This window comes from Varroa destructor, unplaced genomic scaffold (genome assembly GCF_002443255.2).
Source record: "Varroa destructor unplaced genomic scaffold, Vdes_3.0 BEIS01000005.1, whole genome shotgun sequence".
In the NCBI taxonomy this organism is placed as follows: Eukaryota; Metazoa; Arthropoda; class Arachnida; order Mesostigmata; family Varroidae; genus Varroa; species Varroa destructor.
In genome coordinates, this window is record NW_019211458.1 from 4,486,104 (window position 1) to 4,495,877 (window position 9,774).

Below are 9,774 nucleotides of genomic sequence, written 5' to 3' on the forward strand. Positions count from 1 at the left end.
CACTGTCTATACATTTAGCTAAGTTGGTTATTGGGACCGTTAATTCCATGTAGGGTTTTCGACCGAACTGTCTGAGCCAGAACACTAAAATGCGATGACTCCAAAAGGTACACGCCTACTTTGTATCGGTTTGTCCTCGTCTAAAATAGTATAAAACACAAGCACCTCCTCTATTTACACAATGATAATGGTACCCAATTAGGATGGTCACACACCAGACGAAAGCATAGGGCCCATCGATAGTCAAGATCCATAATCAGATGTTCCTGATGTTGTTATGGTGATTGTCCTCGATGGAGGAGCACCACGTGCTTGCTTTCCTGTGTGAATTTGAGAACAACATTGGAAGCTCTTGATTCACTGGCAGTCCTTAGTAGAAAAAATAATTGTGACATGACTATGGCTGCAAAAACTTGACTGAACGATAGTAGATTCGAGTAATGGTTTAGTAATCGCGAGAAGCAAATCGCACGCTGCACGAATATAGTGTTCGAATTCAACATGGTTGCTCTTGGCATCAACTTCAGATTATTTGTGCTTCTTGTTATTCGCTACGCTACAGAAGGCCTTTTATATAAACTTTTTTAGTACACTTCTAACTAGAATATATCTGGCGTGTTTTGAGAAAGCCAAAATTCTGAGATTTTCTATTTAAGTCATCCCCACGAATTGATAAGATACGAAAAGTAACAGATACGTTTTTAAAAATTATCATTTAATCTGAATGATAAAAACTACATTCCTTTTCGCTTAGTTCAACGAAAGCGGGAGGTTATACTTTGATATGCTAACATAATAATCAATACGTTTGCAGAATTAAGCCCAAGAATCGGTTGTTACCAGTATCATTTGAAGTTAATTTATTATGAATGCTTCGTCTTAGTGATAGTGCCATGGCACCGTATTTGCCTACCAACCATGGGTTCGTTGAAGTGCAGTAGTCTAAATTAAAACCGGGCATAGACACACGCCGCTTCGTGGAGTACCAGTCTTCTGAAGCGCTACTTAACGAAAATCATCCGTCTTAATTTAGGTATTTTAATAGCTTTAACTTGATGAAAAAATATCAGTTGCGCGCCTTTTTACCGTAATGAAAGCTTTTTAATTAGCATTATATGTTAAGCATTATTATAAGTATTAGTGGAGCATAGTAAACTGTCGTAAGAAAACAGATGCCAAAACAATTCAGAGGGAAATGCTTATTCCTTTGGACAGGTTCTTGTTCACACTAACCGCGTATCCATGAATATCTTATTGGACTCTGTTATTCTGTTGATTTTAGTAACTTACTGTAACTTCTAAAATTTACATTGCTCTAACAGCGTATCGAGTAGGCCCCCAGATACATTCCATAAAATTATCTCTTAGTGATAATCTTACTAAATTTTGCGGCTTTTTATCAGACGAGTGCTGTGAATTAGACCTGACTAAAGTGAGTATCTCGACATTTGCATACATCTCATACTAGACAAAACTTTAGGCAAAAAAGTTCCTCATGCATTAGACATTGGCTGATAACTGTTATATCAAAAAATGAAGGAAGCTTCAAAATCAACATTTTGAAAAGGTAAGAGAAGGTGGCTATATGCGTCAGAGGTTCCTAAACGCTACCGTTAAAAAACTACTGCCGCGAAGGGAATAAAAATCACATTAGTATGTTTTTCAAAGACTTAGAGAAGTCCTATGGGTCTATAATAAGAAACAACTATTCTTTAATTTTCGAGAAGTAATCAATTTAAGACACATTCCTTGTATCTGAATTGCTTTATATATAAAGCTATATCAATGAAGAAATGAGTAAAATCGTCACACATATGTGTAAAGTTGCATTATGCTCTTTTCTATGCACCACCATAATTACAATGCACATTTTCCTCCTAACAAGTGTGAGGGAGCTTGGCATAGATGTTAGTCTTATTATGCACATGGAAACAAAACTCATGTGTTCTGCTTCAAATACAATATAATTAACTTTGGCTATTAGTACCCTTATCCTGCTCGGACGCTGTCCTTACAATACTGATACGCCACCACAATGATGACTCCGCGTATTTGTAGGTACCTCATGTTATTGAAATTCTGCAAGGACAAAGATTTTGGTTTTCCACTTTCAGTGAGGATTAATAGGACTGGCTTTATAGGCCGGTAGACAACTTATTGATATGCAAGCGTTTTCACTACCCCAAAGAAGAATTTTGAAATTCCTTTTTTGTAGTTCCTAAAGACCTATATTGCTCATGTGTTCCAGAAACTCAGCTATCATGTCCTCTAAATTGAGTTTCATCCAAATTTGCCTTGCACGCGTTCGTAAACTTGGCTTCTGATTACACCTTCAGTGCCGGTTATGGATGCACTTGTATTCAGTATTGGAGCGACACGGTAAATGGCTGTTTTGCGGACATATTGCGAAGCTTTGCTTGATATTTTGTAAGCTCTGTTGTTTTTACCACTTGCTTCAGTTAAGCGCTATTGTCCCAACTTGTTTTCTGAATGCATGCTCCAAAACGACTAGCTGCTCTAGTTCAATTAATATACATTTTCTACCACGGATAAATGTAATAAATACGATGTTTATTTATAGACGTTATGTTTACTTTTTGAAATAAATGCAGTAGGTTTTTTCACCTTCTTCTGAAGGAACAGGACATTATAATGATCTCTAAACTGTGGCTGTCAATCGCACTTGTCAGTTCATTGGAATTGGGCAATGAAGGCAAGCTCAGTCTTTTGTAGGGATAAATTTGCCGGGGACTATATCTCTTAGTTAAAACAATGTGCAGGTGTCTCCATATGGGCTAAAATAATCGTGTGCGATCATGTGCGGTCGTATCTAACTTTAAGGATAAAACTGGTCGTCAAACAACAGTATAAGAGACCAAGTATAAGCACCAAGCATAAGCAACCAAGTATAAGAGAGAACTCTACCTCCGAAGCCCGAAAAATACCGCTTTAATAATAAAAGTTCTTTCAACGTGCTGCTATGAATGCTAAGATTTATTAAATTCACTCGAAATCTAAATCGGGGCGAAGGCATAAGAAATAATAGCGAAGGCATGGTAGTAAGAAGACACAAGAATCTTGAAACAAATCAAACATGTTTTATTATCGAATATAACTAACACTTTACACCTACTTGCAAATAACTATTTTGCTATTTTATTCTAGGATGGAGTGTAACTCCATAGTCCACTTTTTCGACAGGGCTATTAATTATAGGAAGTTCCTACTTGTAGTTTATTTTATTATTTTCCTGCTTTTACTCTTAATGCTAGTTTCTTGGGTTGAACCAGGAAATGACTCAGATTATTTAATTAACGTTGCCTTTTGATCTGTGCTTTAAGAGGTCTCATATAATTGGTAATGCAGTGCTTGGACTCAAAATACTGCGTTTCATGGATGCAGTCTGGATTTTTTGAATGTCTAGATTTAATTTTTTCATGCTGTTGTATATACTGGCATTAACATAACTGAATGCGTTCAGTTGTGTAAGCGTTATTGATTTTTTTGTATGTGAGAAGGTGGGATCCACCATATTAGCGACCCAATCGAGAAACGGTCTCAAACCTAGTGCTTCTTCTAATATATCTCAACACTTTTAATTAAGCGTAATCAAGCAATTATTACATACTAAATCTATACATAAATCTACATAAGCATACTCGTTAGAATATTTACCTATTTTGTAAAGTATACTTCTATTATTTCTATTTTAATCAAGTACTTCGAAATTATAAATGCTGTCCTCGTAACGCTGATACAATACTACTACGTTGTCGTAAAGTAACCGGTCCTCAGTATACGTTCTTGAGTCTCTGGTAATATCAGCGCGATCCTAAAATACAGTGGCACGACAGTCTTCTTGAACCTTGTAATTTCTTACACATTATTGCATAAATCAACTCATATCTATGACTTATTTGTTAATATAATTATTTATTTGATATACGGCTTGAAGCCCATTTTCCTTATGATGGTGCAGCGGTAGCACGTTTGCTTACTTAAGAGGAGTGTAAAGTAATTTAGGATTGAAATCTAACGTAGACATTTCGTTTAGTGCTAGAAGGGGCCACTTGATGGTAGTACTTGATGGCAGTACCAAATGTAAAACATTTTCGGAAGTAAACCAAAACGTCTTTTCGCTTGCGAACTACGATTACTTTCTCTTTCTTTGGGTTTGTCAGGGATAATTAAAGTTGTTCCACGGCCATCAAATTCTTCATTATGATGGTATTTTTTCAACGATGCCAATCTTTCAATACCTAGAATATTTAAAATTTTCAATTAATCAGATCTAACTGCTTTATACTGAGTATATCTTAGATTCGTAAGCTATAGCTCTATATAGCGTTGAGTCACTAAAAACGGTCACGCTCTTAATTTCAATGCATGAGCATTTTGCTTACCCTTTTAGGTCTAAAACTAAACTTGCAGGGATAGCGGTATTGCCTTTACCAGCTGCAATACAGGGCAAAATAAGAATCGAGCCATGAGGCCATCTAATGCTTCATTTCCTACGTTTGAGCAGAATAAAATAATTATAGGGTTATACAAGCAGAAATATAAAACTCATTAAGTTGAAGTGTTAAGCGAAAACACCTTACCTTTACGTGACCAACAATCAGGACATTCATCAGTGACTGGTAGCCGCAGAAAAAAGCTTCACCTAACTACTTTAACCGAACCAGAACGACTTCCGCAAATCCTTTCCAAAGTCTCGCCAAAAGAAAAAATTTCCGCTTCAAATAAAAATTGAAACCCCAAAATAAGTCTCTTGCTTTCTTAACTTTGCAGTTCATAAGCCAAGTTACTATAGATATGACTGAATTATAATGCTTCGCTGTATTCGGAATATAATTGGGAAAAATATAAATCATTGTATAATGCCACAACCTTATATACAGTTGCGCAAAATTCAAATTTAGGTAGACTTTAACGGGCTGTTTGCAATAGCTGACGAGCATTCATCACCTATCATTGGTATTAGAAAGCAGGCAGTTTTTTCTAGAACCCAATACTTATCTCGGCGAAAAATAGTGCGAATCTGAGCGAAAATCAATGTATTTAGGCAGTGTCTTTACGGGCGGCGAACCATCATCGGAATTATAAACTTCTCGAGTTATCTCAAATTGACATTCTATGACATTACAAAACGGACAGAAGAAACTTAATACGAGCGAACGCTGTGCTGTATCAAGGATTGTTAATTGAAACCTTAAGTGCACGTCGCCACAAAGGTCAGATACGTGCTCTCTGAGCCGATGAAACTAAGAGATATAACCGCTGTCACTTGCTACTCATCAATGAAGCAGTAGGTCGCTTTCGATTCTTTTCTGATAATAAAATAATATATTATCGATGAACCGTAGAAATTATCGCTGGTTAACTGACGATTAGAAAAAAATTGCCTGTTATGTATAAAAGTAAATGTTCATACTCTGAAAGTTGCGCCTAGCAAAAGAGACGTCATACCACTATACATCTTCCAGAAAATTACCAAAAATGTCTACTTGTGTATTTTAAAACTTACTTGCTGAAAAAAGATCATACGTCTTTAGGTAGGTCGCAAGATCATACAGGCCGATTAACGCAGGATGCGCAGCTCAAGAAAACAACAATGTGTTGGGACAGGCACATATGGTCGCCGAACAGCTTAGATTTGAACCCGCTATATTACGATTCTATGGACCGTTATTAAGCGTAAATTCAACTATATGTATGTCGTTCGTGTCCGTTTTTCCTTCAATAACTTCGATTGCCACTTCATGTTCTATATAGTAGACAAGGCTTAATATATGGCCCTCACAATGTATTTTATATCGAGCATTGCTTGATAAAAGAGTAAGGCAGAGTAAGCTTAAGGGAGAGTAATACGGATTTATTACAATAATGTACGCTCCAAAGGGTGTTCCATATATACAGCATTTAAAATGTGAAGATGCAGTAAGTCGCAAAATAAAGAAGTCATTTATTATCATTAAACAACAGAATAATTACTATTATAAAGTGCCACTCAAAGGAGTATTTCTTATTATGCTTTTTCTAAATCGATTTTTTGACAGGAATGAAGATTAATGGATTAATGTGTTTATATATAAAATGTTACTAGAAATTTTTTTAAATTTGTGGCTAATATTAGGGGAAATACGGATGCGGAAAAATTATACGCTCTTCGATGAGGTCATTAACAATAAGAACAATAAAGAAATCGTTGTGATGATTTACACAGGCTAAATCTGTCGTTAGAAAGGCCAAAGATGCCTCTTTAATGAGCTTTTAATGAGTGTATCGGCACTGGGAGGTTTCAACCTTACGCAAACATTAACTTCAAAAAATAGAATGCGCTCGATATGAAGCAGAGGTTATGTTACTACCGTAGAATCATAAGACCAAGAATTTTTCGACCACAGTTTGTACAATCATTATCTCGATCCTGTTAACAAATTGGTAATTTTTGCATTTATAGAATAAGATAAGCCAGTTTATTTATTTAATGAAAAGCCACTATAAACGATCATTTGTCATCAGTCATAAAATCAAATGATTATTATTGTATAAAAAAAAATTTTTCCTTTGTGTATGCATATTCCGATAATAAAATAATATATTATCGATGAACCGTAGAAATTATCGCTGGTCAACTGGCGATTAGAAAAAAATTGCCTGTTATGTATAAAAGTAGGTGAATATAGATTAAAGTATAGAAGTCTAAATAAAAGTAATACGAATGACTTCATATTTTTTAAACGACATCCATAACTGAAATAACTATTATACTCTTAGTATTTCTTTTGCAATACCGTTTTACTTCCCTCCAACTAACTCAACACTCCACCAGCGTTACAGCAGATGCAACTAAAAACACCCACTAGGCAGACCAAAGATACTGTCTGCACAGATAGTACAACCGGTTCCTGGTAATATCCGCCTGATCTAATCTCAAATGTCTGTTGTACTGTTAAGGCATTACTAAAAGAATGAAGAAAGCAGTGGTAACGGCGCTGACTGGGCTGACGAGCACAAACTGATGCGCGATAATACCTAAACAAATTTGACAAACGCCGCAGATTGAACTGCGGCCATGGTCCTTGGAAAAATTGACAGGCATCGTACACTGTACGGTGCATTCGATGGCCTTCGAAGGCGCGGAACATACTTCCCTATCAGAGGGTTTGGTTGCTGCTACCTTCTTGTGAATAGGGTCTAAACGCCTTGTTGCTGTTATTGCTGCTACATTGTTCTTCTGTGAACTGCCCGATGCTACTATCGTTATACCTCCCCTTTGGATGTATCTCCTCTTCAACTATGTCGCTTTCGTCTGGACTAGCCATTCTTTACGTGCCTTTATACTCTAGAGGAACCGATCTTGCACCTGTTATTTCGATTTAAGCGATGTTTAACAAAATTCAATCACTTGAAATTCGCAGTAAAATTTACCATCCGCCTTAGAAGTTCTAACAATTTGCCCTTCAAGTACTTCAGTCCAACTGTTCCATTGGAATCCTTTGTGGGCTAGAATAGACAAAAGCGTAAGAGCAAAATGGCAGTTACACAAAGGTAGATGGAATCAATTAAGGCGCTAGTGAGGATATAGTAGGATTACAGTTAAATCGGGAATAAGCAAAAATAGGTAAACTATTCATACACAAAGAGCTCATATAAACCGCGAATTGATTGCCATTACGATCCTAAAAAAGTGATACCGGAAAATATCTCAGTATGTTTAATAATGCCCTTCCTCAGGATTCAAATAGTTTTGCTCGACAGAATCAGATATTAGTACAGAATTCCTTGTAAATAATGATGCATGCTTCGCCCAGGATACATAATAGTCGTTAGTTCTTTTAACTCTGTAGCCTATTTTTGATTAAATAGCAATTGCATTTATTCAAATGGACTCACGACACCATTATGATCTGAAGCAGTAAAAATGAGGAAATGACAGTTATACTGTTTTTGTTGATATTCTTATTTATTAAAATAAAGGAAAAGGAAACAGTTATACCTATATAAACGTATGAAGGTGTACACTGGATTAAAGCGATTATTACTACTGCAATCATAACTTGGTGAAAAACAGTAGAGTATCATTAAACTAGTTAAATAATTATGCAGAAACAAAAATTCATATACATTTATATATATGGTCTTTGGGTTACCCTATGAAATACATTTGGCTATATTTAGAATTTGATGAACAAGTCAAACACAGTCCAAGTTATACATATTTCTACAAAGCAGGACTCTAAAGGCGGAAGTTGTGAGGCACCCCAGATCAAGGATAACCCAGAGGCTAAAGATTGAATAAAAAATAAAACCCTCAATATGAGTGTGTTATTATCAGATTTCTACAAATGCTTAAAAAGACACTACGCGGTATTTTACAAACATGGTTGCAGAGTAGCCCTTTACGTAGAAAGAAGAGACAAAATATGCGAAGATTCAAATAAGTAAATACTTAACCACCTGTTCTGAGTATCGATTTAGTTCTGTTTTAACAACTTATGCCAAAGTATTCAAGAAACAGAGCTTGGGATACTAATAAATATTTGTTAACCCTAATAATTTTTAAACTCTGAAGATAGCTATCAAACAGATAATAATTTGAAGTTGAATCAAGTGTGTACGGCCGGATAGGCGCTCATTTAACATAGAAACCTGGGTCCGATAAATTGTCGAACCATCAATAACTAAAAGAACGCCAATAACCGATACTATAATGGCTTACATCAGTGAAAATAAAAAATGCGATAAGAGTAGACAAGCAAAGAGTTAAAAATACCTTGTTAGGGATATTATAATGCACATCTTTGGAAATCATTAATCACAATTTTTTTGTAATAGTTTTTTCTTGAAACCGAATGACAGGTGGCTATAACAGAAAAATTTAGCTCAAGTAACACCACCTTATTAACGTTGTCACACTATAACAAGGACCACTATTACCTTAATAAAGGATGTAATCGTTATTATAATTATAGTAATTTATCGCTTCTTCAGGGTTCGCTTAAAAACGCAGCCGTATAGTTTGTCCGTAGTGAAAATTGTACAAAGCAAAGAAGCTACTAAAAAAAGTCGCTAATTCGAATACTTTTAGTTATTCGCCTTTAATTGCAGAAAACATTTAATAGGTTTTAAATTCTTAGGAAAGTTTACTCATTCAATAACGTGAATGAATAGTTACGAGAAGCTCTAGAGATGAACTATAATTAGAGGCAGAGTTATCGCAAATGTTCGCCTAGGACCTATAAAAATCAGTTTACACGCTTTAGTAGGTCGTTTATCTGGGCCGGGTCATAGAGTTTTAACCCTAGCCTTTATGGTGGTTTCCTGGAATACGCAACACAAAGAACATAGCCGTCCGTGTGTCCAAATAGGTACACAAAATATAGTATTTATAAGGGAAAGTGGCAAAAGGTAGATATTCACTCTCTTTTAAAAAGAAAAGCCCATATCAGCAAATTCTGCTGAAAATGTTATGAATAGCATCCTATGGAAAAGTACTACTCATAAGTTCTTTTTGACTATTTTAGGGTAATAAACTATTTTATGTGTCGCTTTTTATCAGCAACATTATTACAGGCCCAAACATAAATCAGGTTTAGGTGAGTTCCTCAAGTTTCCTCAGTCTTAAGTTTCGGTGAAAGCAAAAAATTACGCGACAATTTATAGTGAATTAAGTACCCGCTAACGGTAGCAGAGAAACTTTTGTATGCGATTATCTACGATTGGTGGAGCAAATCCGCTAGAATAGTCAACTAGGTAAATATTTAGTAA